The sequence below is a fragment of the Pistacia vera genome, unplaced genomic scaffold (genome assembly GCF_008641045.1).
Source record: "Pistacia vera cultivar Batoury unplaced genomic scaffold, PisVer_v2 Contig69, whole genome shotgun sequence".
Lineage (NCBI taxonomy): Eukaryota > Viridiplantae > Streptophyta > Magnoliopsida > Sapindales > Anacardiaceae > Pistacia > Pistacia vera.
Window position 1 is genome coordinate 335,465 of NW_022196545.1, and position 14,734 is coordinate 350,198.

General features: G+C 34.7%; 1 pseudogene; it reads right to left on the minus strand.

Annotated features, from left to right (window-relative positions):
- Positions 1 to 10,406: 10,406 nt before the first annotated feature.
- Positions 10,407 to 12,383, minus strand: LOC116113717 (annotated as a pseudogene).
- Positions 12,384 to 14,734: the final 2,351 nt, after the last annotated feature.

Below are 14,734 nucleotides of genomic sequence, written 5' to 3' on the forward strand. Positions count from 1 at the left end.
TCTTAAGTTGTGCTCTTTCCGCCTCACCCGCGTCTGTCAAACATCCCAACCCTTTTATAACCAGAGAAGGAAGATTGTTGAGGTGTTGTAAACAATCAAGACTACATGCTTTCGTATTACCACTCACTACGAATTCTTGTAACGTCCGAAGACAAGTTAACTTCTCCATTCCTTTTGGCATGTACTCTAATCTTTCAGTTTCATTGTTTATCAAATGCCTCAAGTTTATTAACTTTTCCATCTTTTCAGGTAGTTTTTGGAGACCCTCACATCTACTGACATCTAAGCTTTGTAAATTATATAATTCACATATTACTTCCGGTAATTCTTTCAATAGCCGATTATCACTTAAATTGAGGTATCTCAAATGTATCAGTGTTTTAATTCCTTCTGGAACTTCTTCAGCAACTCTAGGATAAAATTGCATTCCAATACCTAGTGCCCTTAAATGTGTCAATTTAGCTAAAAACTTTGAAAAGTGGACATTAATCTCAAAAGGACCCCAGTGACAATCAATAAGGAGGCTACGTAACTTTTTGACATTACCACATAGAGGACAAGATAGCTAATGAGGACTCTTACCCGCCAACATTGCATGATGACCTTTCTCATCTTTTAGTAAGAAATAGAGTAAAGTCATGTACATTCATGCATCTTACATCCTATAATACTATTATCATCATAATTCTTTTTCAGATCTTGAAAGAGAGATCGTGCAACTAAATATCAAATACTCTTCACCATTAATTCCATCTCCTTATTTTGTTCCAAATCAAGATAACCTTGAGCCATCCATAATTTTATTAATTCATCTTTATTATATTCATAATCTTTTTAAAGATGGCACAATATGAAAAACATCTTTCACATAATGGTAAATCATTATAACTAAGAAATAGAGGGAAATAAATCTCTTCAACTTTTTAGTTTCCCACATTCACTATGTAAGACACTTTCCCACTCTTCTTTACCTTTTTAAAACGCAAGAGACTCCCCATAATCTTTGCAGCAAGAGGTAAACCCTTGCATTTGCCTACAATTTTCTACCCAATTCCTTCTAATTCTTCACATTCATCAGGGGATTTTAGAGAACGCTAAACTTTTAAACAATGACCAACATGACTCTTCGTGCAATTCATTAATAGTGAGATGTCAATTGATTTCATCACTTGTGCAACTGTCTCCTTGGTGTGGTAATTAAAATTTTACTTTCATAAGTGACCATTCTAAACAATGTACAATGGTTCCCATTTATCATAATCTTCTGTCCATACATCATCTAGGACAAGAAGAATTTTTTTCCCTCAATTGATTCACTAATAGACTCTAAGAAGATTGTAATGCCACTAATTAAGGGACACGCGTTAGAGCCTAGTGATCTCCTGGCTACCTTGAACTCGTCAAAAGGGTTGATACACAGACCCACATTCTTTTTTCAAATTTGTTTACACCTCATTATTGTTATAAGCAAGTTGAGCTAGAGTTGTTTACCCATACCTCCCATGCCCACAATTGAGAGATATGGAGGCTTCTACCCTCACGACTAGTACTCTCACCCAACAATTTGCTTACTAAGTAGCGTTCTCCTCATTTTCTACATAAATCTCAGAAACATCAACAAAGGAGGTAGTTGGGTCACGTTGAGGTTGTTCAGTACTTCTAATAGTAAGACTATACTATCTTTCTCTTTGGCAATAGCATCTAGTCTTTCGTTTATATCCTTAATCTCAAGACTAATTCTACGACGAAAACAATGTGCTGAAATAAAGCAAGGGAGTGAAGATGAACGTACCCTCTTAGGAAGAAGACATTTTCAACTGCCTTTGCAGCTTTCAATTTCAGAATGAAGTCCTCCACTCATCCAACACGTCTTCCATGATAGGCTGCACTTTGAGCTTTCTAACCAAAGTTTCACAGCCTGTCCTCAGTTGCTTTTCTTCAGCTCCCTGACACGGCCTGGACGTTCTAGAGTGTGGGTAGCTCTCAACGCTTTGCAGCACCCGTCACAAGACTCACCCACCTTTTATTCTTGAACAGCAAAAGAAGTCAGCTGCTCCAAGACAATTGAAACAATTGCATCAGCCATTGGAAATAGTAACAAATCAAAGAGAGAATTGGGATATGAGTTTGGTTGTTCTGTGAAAATTATCCGTATGCAATCCTGTCAAATTTTATAGTGTATGATTGATTGATTTTAACTTTACTGGAATAATTTGGTTACAGCGGAGACCCACCACGTGAAAATCGATCTAAGTAAAAGTCTAAAGATTGAAAAGAAAAGACAAAGAAAGCACTTGAGTTCAGCTTAGTGCTGGATCCAAAGGCGTTTCAATTAAGTGGGCATCAATAATTGACTTGCATAAAAGTAATTTCATCTTTGAACTTTCGTACTAAATAATTGATTTTCATTAAAAATTACATATTATAAATGATAGAACTTGTTAAAATTATTGATAAAAAAATATATTTGTAATATTGATCATTTATGTAATATTGATCATTATTTAATTTTCTTTTGAATTGCTTAATTACCTAAATGTATGATACTGGGTCTAAAAAGAAATCAAATAATCAACCCTAGATCAAGTGGATTGATAAACAATAACAATGTAAACAAAAAAATAAAAGAAAATTGATAAAAGTATTTTATACCTATGTATTCGATTGAATTTCAAAACACCTATCCTTAAATAAATGCAAAATAATGTCTAAGACTAGTATTTACCTATTTGACCAATTTAATTAATTTATTTTTAAGTATGAAAAAGTAATTTATAATTTTTTTAATTATATAATTGATCAATTTGTGTTTCGTACGTGGAATTTGAAGATGTTCTGTTTATTATTTGTAAACGTATTAAAAAAAAAAAAATTAAAATTTGATTGACATTGGATATCTATCATAGAAAGTTTTACTTTAAATACTAAGAATAATACTAATGGACAAAGCCAGAGCTCAATGGTGCTGGACTTTTTATTTTTGCTTTTAATTTTTTACGGGGCACCTTTCTTGTAAATCTTATTTCTCGTATGTAAACTTTGTTATATTATTTATTGTTGAGTTTAAGGTTTTTGCTAAGAGTATATAATGATTATACATGTTATTTATTTAATTATGTGTTAGATAATTTACACGTTTAATAAAAATCTTTGATTTTCATCTAGTCTATCTTAAGTGAAGTTGACATAATATTAAATCATTCACTCATATCTATTTTCAAAATCATAAAAAAGAATATATAATTGGGATGAAAAATTTCAAATTTCTTGTAATTTATACGCAATTTCGTGAATTTGTGAAAGTGAAATTGATTGGTAGCTTTCTTTGATGTGAAACCAAATTAAATTACAAGTATCACTAAAAACAATCGATAATTAATTTACACATGGTGGTGTCCTGAGTCGAAAAATACTGTATGTGTTAGATTTCAAAAAATAATTGAACGGTGAGATGCATTGGAGTACAAATGTTGAGATAAACAATGAACATATAATGTATAAGTAAAGAAAAATAAAGAAAACGGATAAAGAAAATGTGGCACAACGTTTATGTCATTGACCTATTTGAGTTACATCAAATAATGTATAACAAAGATATTTCATTATAAATCAAGAGAGTAGAATGATAAACCTCCATGATAAATTTTCGGTGAGAGCAATAATTGGAGGAGCATAATGGACCTCCACTTGAGAAAATTTTATACAAGTTTTACTTTAGTAATAATTGAGAAAGGCAGCTGTTAATGGGCCTCGACTTTTGAAATTTTGCTTTAACTTTTTATACTATAAAATTTAAAATAACCTTAAGAATAATATTTGTTGCTTTCTAATATATAATTTGTTCCTTAATTATTTATCTAAAAAGATCAGGTATACTATTAGGCTCTTGGTTTTAGTTGTGTCTTAAACCTCATAGAACCATTCAATAGTTTAATTAGGTATAAAACTATTTTATGTAGACGCAGTTTATAGAAAAAACCAACTAAATAGCAGGAAAAGGGTAAAAAAGGGGGATTTGTTTTTGACTGGCGAAGGTGTTCCAAAAAAAGCTTATACTTCTTTTCTAAGTTTCATGGAAGTAGCCACCAAATTCAATACATCAAATGACTTGACCGTGCTATAGACGCAATAAAATTTCCAATTTGACTTTAGATTCATTTCTAAAAAAAACATCAAATTAATAAACGACTTGACTATGACAAGACGCAACTCATATTTCTTCCTCCAATTCGGAAGCTTGTGAACTGTGATTTTATCATACGTGTGGCAAGTGGACCAATTCAACTACCATCACCACACGTAAACTGATTGAACTATAAAACATACGTGGTCAAATAATTGGGTTTTCATAAGTCTTCCACAAGTCAGTCATAAGTGAAGGTAGATCGTGCAGTATTGCATGGATCTAACTGTACAATCCTATAAATTGGAATTAGTATTATGATCATTAGACTAAAAAGATCAAATAATCGCCCCTAGATCAAGTGGTTTGATAACAATCAACATATATACAAGAAAAATAAGAAGAAAAATAAAAAGTAGATGAGACGAGCATTTATGTGTTCACCCATTTGGACTCGTCCATAATAATGTATAATAGAGATTTTTACTAAAAATCAAAAAATAAAATGATACAATCTCTTTGAAAACTATTAGAAAATCTATCCTAACAAAATTAAGCATATTTAAAATGAAAAAAACTATTGGTTTGCATTTCCTAGCAAACATGGGATGATTAACTGAGAGATGTATGAACAAAGAAAGTGATGCTAACATACCTCATCTATTTCAGCTTGTCCAAATATGATGAACAAGGGATGATTAATTTGCTTAGTAACAAGAGATTCTTGGAATATTCTTCCATAAACAGCCAATACATGAAGAAACGAATTGGATGAACTATTAATAAATGACACATTTCACTGCTCAAATCACCCGAGTGAGAAACATCAATAGTATAATATATTACAGAGCAATCCTTTCATGGCAGATCTCACCTACCATGCAATCTGCTACTGTAATCAGAGATATCTGTAACTTCCTTCTTCTGACCAAATGGCAGATTACAAGTTGAAGCACCACCATTATCGAAAAATAAAATGTTGTTTTAAACTGCAAAAATACAATAGGATACATAAAATGCAATCTCTCCTTATAACTAATAGCTTCTTGGTGTTGGATTTAATTTGTGAATGGGTATGGAAGTAATATAGAGTGGTTACATATTAAAATTTAAATTAATGTAAAAGTAAATAATAGATTTTTAAAGAAAAAGAAAATAAAAATGAAAATGAAATCAGGTTGGCAGAATCGTCAGAATTAGGCATCAAATTGTGTTGATAACCAATGTTGAAAAACATTTTTGAGACTAATTTTACATATAAAAAAAAATACTAAAAAAAAAATAAAAAAATAAAAAAATTTTATATTGTATATTAATATTATTATTTCTTTAACAAGGAAAAAGAAATTTAAATTGACTCGCAGTCAAAGATAAAATTACCCAAAACAAATGTTGAAGTTCCCAACCGACTCCCTAAACGCTTAACGAACTCTTTCTCCTTTCTTCTTGACAAGGGTTCCGCAAGTGTAGGGAATCGTGCAAGTAATATAATTTGAGTAAACGGATGTTGAACCCTAAAGAATTACTAGTTACCAAGTACCAAAATAAACTATCCTACTACTATTTGATTAACCAAAATTTCATAAGATTAAATAATTAAAACTAACAATTCTAAAACTAAAAACTAACGAAAACAAATCACAAATCAAATAAAAAATTTGTTTGTAAAACAATATGACTAAACCTAGGACATAGATTTCACACCAATTTACTCTTATATATTGACAATTAATGCTAACAATGTTAAGCTTTTTCTACAAGTCAAACTCCCTAGAATTTCAACAACTTTTTCTCGAACAATTACTAGATTAAGCCTTTATTAATAACCCAAAATATCTTTAAATTGGATTTAAGTCTTAAGAAATCATTACGCTCTATGGAATTTACTAAATCCTCACAGATCGCGATAACCTATTTCTAGCGTCCGCTCAATCTATGGTTTTATTACATTAGACTAACTAGATTTCATCTCTCAATCTCAACCTTATCCATTAAATCAATCAACTCTCATGCCTAAAAGAATTGAAGCATTAAAAATCATAATAAAACTTAGAAAAGATACGCTTAACAAATATTAACAAAAATCCATCAATAGATATTCATAAATTGGGCTACATCTTATCTCTAAAAACTTTATTTAGTTCATAGTTGAATGAAAAGAAACAACCATTGTAAAAATAATAAACATGAGATAAAGAAAAGAGTAAAAGAAAACTTCTCTAATTGATGATCCAAAACTCCAAGAATGGATGCTTTAATCTTCCCAATTGCGGCTCATCTTCTTTCTCTAGTTTCTCTCTCCTTCCCATCTCCTTTAAAACTAACTAAAGACCTTTGTTTATAGTGCTAGGGCTTGTGGGTTGAATAGAAAAAAAATTAATGCAGTTAAAACAAGTGAAATTCAAACCGAGCCTTACATAGCCCATACAAGCCCGCTCTCCATCGCTGCAGCGACATAAATATTCGCTGTGGCGATCGTTCTTCCCATCCAATGAGTCTGAATTATTCAGAATTTGACAAAGTCATTAACACAAAAATTGTAACTCTCTGAATAAGCTTTCTAACTTCTAAGAATTATCCAATTCCGACTTCTATAGCTAAAGTTATAATCATAACATTGAAGCATGTTCATCCTTGAAGAAATTCTAGGATTCAAATCTCATCTTTAAAGCATTATAACTTTCTCGTTTCAACTTTGATTCTTGATCTGTTTGTTCCTAGCCGTCACCAATTCGGGCGCCAACATTGTGCTTCATTCGAATATCATTTCTGGCCTTAAAATATTCAAAATACACATGTGATCCCATAAAAGGTATTTATGAAATAATAACTTAAATTTCCCAATTTAAACTAATTTTCCCACAAATAATCTAAATAAATCACTAACTAAACACATATTTGCAAGCTCTTACCACTTCTTCATTCATCTCCCTCTTCACTATATGTCACAACCCGTACCACACAGCGGGCTTAGGCCAGATCACAAAGCAGGCCCGTGACTCAATCGGAATATCCCCTCCTCCCCCCCCCCCCTCCCCTCCCCCCCTTCTTAAGGGATTTCTTTCGCCTTCCCCACCACTCGAACCCAAGACCAAGGGACTATAGTCATTTGGGAAGCATGGTGGTACCGTTGGGCTAGTAATATTTACGGTCCAAGACTCCAATCATTTGAAAAGCCCAGCTCAATCCCCACTGCCCAAATATGCAATGACTTGATTCATTCAACTGAATCTTCTCCATGAAAATCAAAATTTTCCTATACAATAGCAGGTATGGTCCAGTTGGTAACTAAGCTCCAAGTAAGCAAACTTTGCCTGCAATGTCGGATTTCAAACTGCATTGGAACCTTGTGGCCAGGGGAACTTACCCAAGCCTCAATCGGGGTAGTCTCACCTTGTGGTTAGGGAACTTACCTGAGCCCCGATCGGGATTAGTCTTATAGTCTCTACCTTCGCTATGGTACCCAAAAAAAAAAAAAAAAAAAAAAGGTACTGTTATCACCACCACCACCGCCATCATATGTGCTAGAAGTCTTATCCAAAACCAGGCATAAATCTATCATTGCCAAATTACAAATTAAGGCTTGCGTGGGAGAAAGGTACATTCCCTCATCTCATACAATCCCTTTTGTTGTAGTCGATTTTTCCATGGCCATTACATTGCTCTTAAGATTATAAAACTGAAACAAAAACTAGATGATATTGATTTGCGAACATGAAGGCATAAATTTAGTTTGATGAATGACATTGAAAATCTAGAACGACCAATGACAACTCTCTAATTGATTTATCGGAGGTTCATGGAAGAGATCAAGATATGAGTACATTAGTAAACTTCTTGTTGAGTGAGAATAGTAATGAAGCAAACCCCTCCATCATTTTCATTGTAGGGATTGGAGGAATTGGTAAGACATGTCTTGCTCAACCAGCTTTTAATGATGATAAGGTAAAAGTTCATTTCAAAAAGCAAATATGGGCTCATGTCTAATTCTTTTACTGAGATTAGGATTGCCAAAGAAATTCTAAAAACACTAAATCAAGTTGCACCACATCTAGTTGAACTAGAAATCACGTTGCAGCAAATATGTCAATCTATTAAGGGCAAAAAAAAAACTCTTCTTTTATTAGATGATGTGTGGATTGAAAATGCTGAAAATTGGGAACGATTAAAAAATTCGCTGAAGGGTAGTTGTCAAGGGAGTAGAATTTTATTGACAACACATAAAGTGAATACTGCAAAAATGAGGGGAACTACCAACTTGATCACACTGGGCAAATTGTCTGACCAGGAATTAATGTTGGTCTTTGTTCAGTTGGATTGCACTACAAGAAAGGAGAAATGGTGAGTTAAAAAAAATTTGAATATATTGGTCAGAAAATCGTTGGCAAGTGCAAGGGTTTTCCTCATGCAATCAAGATTTTAGGAAATCCCCTATGTTATAAAACTAATACTGAAGAGTGGGAAAGAGTCTTGGACTGTGAGTTATTATAGAAAAAGATCTTCTTCCATCTTTGTTGTCAAGCTATTATGATTTGCCCTTTCAATTAAGAACATCACATTGTATGATAATATATGAAAAAGAGGACTCATTTCCCGTCGCAGTCTTGTGATTGAATGTAAAGGACATTTTGAGATTGAAATTCCCTCAATCATTTTAGATGTTTGAGGACATTAGATTTGCATTGTAGTGAAGTCTATTCTGTTCATTCAATAAAAACGATCCCAAGAGGTATTAAGGTATCTCAATTTGAGTCAAAATTTCTGGATAAGAGAATTGCCAGAGACATTTTGTGATTTATGGATAAATCCATGGAATATTTGGTATTATATGAAATGCAGTCACTCCTCTTTAGTGTAGCGTTCACTTAAGCCAAGATTGATCATCAGAAGAGAAACATGAGTAAGGAGTTCTGGACCATTCGAAAGCTATTGAGCATGCTCTTTCCATCCACAACGACTTATAGCATAGCTCAACGGTGCAACCCTTCACTTATCGCCGTTCATTTATCTACACGACTCAACTTTCTGGGATCATATTTCTAGTAATTGCAATTCTTTGGCAAGCATGCATCCATTTGATAACACTGATTGATCTATAAGTCTTCTTCCGATGTTTCCAAACAACTTCTCACTAAATTCTATTTTCTTGTTTTCCCTCGCTGTTGTTTCAATAAACAACTCAGTCTCTCATCAACGGTTATAAATATGCCTCCACTTACTCTTACTTCCACCACCATCACCACCACTACTGTCCCTAAGATTCATGGTCCAAGACTCCAATCTTTTGCAAAGCCCAGCCCAATCCCCACTGGCCCAAATATGCAATGACTTGTGTTCAGTCCGACTGAAAATCAAAAGTTTCTTGTGCTTTCTCTTGATAGCAATAATACCTTAAAGTGCTACACAATGTTCTAAAAATCGGACCGTCCGATCGGACCAGTTCGACCGATAGCCGGCGGCATACTGGTTCGATATCATTTGAAAACTGTTATTTTCAATCAAATCGGATTGAGCCGCGGTTAGACCACCGGAATAGTGTCGAATCGCGGTTCAATCGTAACTTAATCCCGCCGGATTCTGGCATCGTTCGAGGGAGAAAACACCACCATTAGACTTGACGACATCTCCACGACAAAACCCAAACATTTTTAGTGGGCGTTGTCTAGCCTTCGTCACTCGCTGTCCACCTAAAGTTCATGCAACCGTCGGACTTCTTTCTTGATTCCGGTGAGTTCCGGCGCCGATGGAACTCCCTAGCACCACCATCAGATTCGCCGGCACCTATACATCAAAAGCTCCATGATTCCAAGCTTCGATTGGCCATCGATCGTCGCTGCCACCACCATCACTAGTCTCTTTGCGTGACAGGGGTGTTTTGGACAGATTTCAAACCTTAAGGGAGTATTATAGGGGTGTTTTGGACAGATTTCAAACCTTAAGGGAGTATTATAGGGGTGTTTTTGATGAATTTCAAACCTTTAGGGACTAAATTTTTTTTTACAGAATACAGTCCAACCAACCGATCCAACAGGTCAAACCGGACCCTTGAATGGGTCATAGTCCAGTCCGATTTTCGGATCATTGGTGTTACACATGACCTTGCTTCAAATTTAAAGTATGGAAGTGCATTTTTCAATTCCTCTCATTTCCATAAATGAGATGATCTTGAGGCATATTGCCCTTAGATAACAACTTCTTACTACAAACGTTTTATCATCTCTACCACATAGATTAGATATGTTAATAAAAGAAATAGTTTTTATGTGTTTATAATCAAGTTTCACTACTTGCAAAGTGAAGCTAAAATGCGGCGAGGAGGATTGGATGATCTTCTGGCATGAAGCACGGGCAAGTTGTCTGCCAGCAATACATCACCCTTCTGCCAAGGAATGGCAACACTTCCTCTTCCATGATTTCTAGACAATCATAGATTATATCAGCTGGCAATGGTTTGCCATCCCCGAAAGTCACCTTAACAGGATCATTTTGCTTGCCTTTCCACCCAATATAAGCAGGTACCATGCTGTTAAACCAGATTTTGTGATGCCTTAATTTGTCATACTTGATAGCTGGAATTGGACCCATGATTGTTTTAACTCCACCATTCTGCATCCAGTCCAATTTTGTTCCCAACTTAGCAGCCCTGTTGGAAGATAATCAGGTTTGTATGAGTCTTGATAAATCAGCAAGCACCGCATGTTTTAGTTAGATGATCTAAACACAAAACTTTCTTCAGCCAGGTTCTTGTCATCAGTCGAGAATGTAGATTTCCAACTGCGGTCGATTGGTGATGAAAGATCATCCTCCTCTTCTAGCACCAATGTATAAACCAATCCATGTTGCTCTAAATGTTCAACAAACTCAGGGTACCTCTGGTTCATCCTTTCATAGACAATGTGGCTTAGGACTAAGGGAGTTTAATCCATTGTTTAAGAGTAAAAACAAATTCTAAAGTTGTTTTTATGTATTTAAGCCTAACATTAAGAATTAACCACAAAAGCACTTTTTACCATGGTTTTAAAACCCGAATCGGACCAGTCGGTTTGACTGAGAACTGATCACTAATCTAATCTAGTGAATGGCTAAAACGAGTTTTAGCCATTGGAGAGGATTGACCCGGGAATCAATCAGCAAAACAATACCAAATTGTCGATTCAACCGTCGGGTCAAAAAACCCGTGACGTCACCATGAAATTTATTAATTATTAGAGTTTTAAAATTTTATTACATCACACTAATGTCAACATGATGTCATCGGGTCAGACTGCGTGACCTGGGGATCAACCCCTAGATCAAAGCCCGGTCCAATTATAAAAGCATTGCTTTTTACCTTTTAGACACGTTTAATAACATCAAAATCCTCAAATTGTAAACGCAACTCTGAAGTCTTCCATGTTAAAAACCTTGACAAGCTCAACAATTCAACCTACTAAAAAACCTCAAAATTCTTTTTTTAAATAACAAAACACACTAACCAACCCAATGACAGGAGCCAATATTTTGATTTAGTAGGGACAAATTAAAAGAAAATTTTGAAATATAAAAAAAAAATTAGTTTAAAAGTAGGAAAAATTGATCATAAAATTAAAAACTTGAGGCACCAATTAAAACTTCTATTTTGAATAGACGAAGAATTTAGTTATTAAAGGAGAAAAAAATTAATTTTAAAATTATAAACTATATTGATTGTTTTTATTGATGTATTTTATATTCAATCATAAGAGAGAAAAAGAGAATCAAAGCTTAAAATATGTTAGAGGTTGAAGCAAAAAAAAAAGAATGGAGCATTTGTTACAAATATAAAATGGAATTGGATTAATAATTTTCCAGTGTCAGTGGGAGCATGAGTCCCCCATTCAGTACTTAGTGGCTTGGTCCCTGAACTAACCTGAGCCATTTCATGGTGAAACGGAATCTTTTGATGAAGCGGAGACTCATTAGCGGTAAAAACCCGACCAACGTTGGTCCGAGGAGCAGCACTACCCATGTATGGCAACTCCTCGTACCCAAGAGCCTCAACAACGTCGTTGAAGTCCTTGGCTGTCTTAACATCAAACCCTCTAAAAAGCACAGCTCCTGCTCTATGCAGTAGAGAATCAAGAAACTTTTTCCGGGCGGTGACGGTTTCAGTCAAAAGAGATAAAGAAAACGGAACATTTGTTGGGTTTGGAGAGGGAACTGAAGGGAACGAAATGGAGTTGTAGTTTCTTTGATGCGGGATCTGGAGTTCTGTGAAAGCGTGGGTATAATGATCTTTCATTTTGATTTCGTTTTCTGTTTATTTGTTCTATGTTTTTGGAAATCAAGTTAGAAGTGTTGTGGGATCCTGTGTTTGCATTGTGGTGGTGTTATGGAGGGTGATGTACTGTGGATCATGTCGTTGAGTCTGAGCTGGGCGGCAAATGCGTCCAGTTAAGGCGGATGGGAATGAAAAGGGTTGGACTAATCAAGGCTCAACAATGTTGGAGAGCATATCCGAAATTTGGAAGTCCTTGTTTTTGAGTAGCATCATAGAGCAGGCGGTGAGAAACAAAAGCTGGGAATTACATTTTACACTCTGCTTGATGATAATTATCGATTTAATAATATTATGCATGCAGCCTTCTCAGAGATGATGATATGAAGAGTAACAGTCAGGCTAGTTAAGCAGCATCTTTATATTTAAGAATTATGGATCGGATTTTCAACAACATTTGGATTACATTAAACTAAAAGTTTATGTCAAAATTTACTTAAAATTAAGGCATGTATCCAAGGATTTTGAAGGCAATTAATTGGTAATAAAGAATTGATTTCGCTTGAATAGTGTTACACATGACCTTCTTCAAGGTTCAGGCGGTTCGAATTGGTGAAGAATATTGTTGAGTTGCATCCTGACATCGTTGCAACTGTGAACAAGAAGCTCGAGATTCCATAACATGAAGCTTGTTGTCAAAAGAAAGCCGAGGGTTGTAATGCTGCTCTTGCAGACTAATCCATGTTTAGCTACAAGACGTGTATAAATATGGTAGTGCATTTTCCATAGCCTCCAGAAATTAAGGGCTTCTAGATGTAATGGTGAAGCTCATGCTGAGTCAGTCTTGGTGAGTGAACTTTAATTTGAAGAAGATGTAGAAGATAGGGTTGTTAATTGCGCTTTATGTTGCCACAGAAACGGGAAACAAAGGTAAGACTGAATTTCACTCGTAATCTAGATCTGGAACAAATGGAGCTGGTCAATGAGTTTGTTGAACTCATTTTGTGGGTTATGTTGCGAAATTCTCCAGAACATATTACAGGTGTGGCCGAATTTTTGGTCCAAACCCAACAAGACGGATTTCTCCATTGCACTGTGCTTCCGAGGGTTGACTAGACTTTCACTCTGCAATAGAATTACAAAGGTGACATACCACATGCTCTTGGAAGCCATGCCTGGAAAAGTTCCAACTGAAGAACTCTGTTGAGTTCTTTGCTTCAATAAGTACCTAACAAAAGGGGGACAAACAGTGTGTCAACTTGCTTAACATCAACCATATGACAACATCCTAATTATACAGGGCATACTGCATACAGTGAATTTTGCAAAAGAAGACTACGACCAACCAGTAGTCGTATTTCCCATCCATTCCAAAATTTTCTAACTCCGCAAATAGTGTACAGACCCATCTTTTCTTCAATGATCAAACTGCAATCAAATGACAACATACTAAAAGCTTTACGAACAACTATAGACTACAACTAAATTAGGTAACAGACATGGAGTATTTGAAACTCTCAATCAAATGACTGAATTATAGCTAATTTAAAGAGACTGTACTACGAATTATCCACACAACCCCAAAAGTTTTTACTATTATTTTCACCTACCTTGTTTTTTTTTTTTTTTTTTTGTTGGTTCAATGTTTATGCCTTATGGTCTTATGGAGTCCAACTCTTTTTCTCTAAACATAATTTGAATACTTCAAATAATAGGAAAAATTCCACATGCCGAATTTTTGAATAAATTCTATGACAGTCCATGCATATAATTGAACTTTGTATTATGTGAAAGTATGGGCTCATGGGGTTCAATTTATGTGGGCTTTGAAGGCATCTATGGAGGCCTCTTAAGATATATGGTCCAAGACTCCAATCTTCTGCAAAGCCCAGCTCAAATCCCCATTGGCCTAAATATGCAATGAATTGTATTGATTCGGTTTTTCCATGGACTTCAAATTTATCATTATATTCACAGTTTATAGTCATAACAAATGCCAAAGAAAATAAAATCTAGGAGCTTTTTGGTTATAGTTATTACAATGATTTTTAGAAGTTTTCATCTCATATTTACTTCCTTTTCCATTATATTACCTTTCTTTACGGTTAAATTGGGAAATAATGAGAAAATGGATCGAACACCTTTGCTTCAGAACAGGACTCAAACGACCAATTGCTCTAAAAATTTTCAAACAAAGCAAATCATCTCTTTCTCGGATGTTCAATTCTTTGTTCTCCATCTTCAAGCAACAAAACATTAGCCAAGTAGACAACAATTTTCATTCCTCTAAAATCTGATACACAACCTTTTTTTAGGGAAACCTCGACGGTACGAGGAGAATTTTATTGAAATAAAAAATAAGGATAAACACTAGT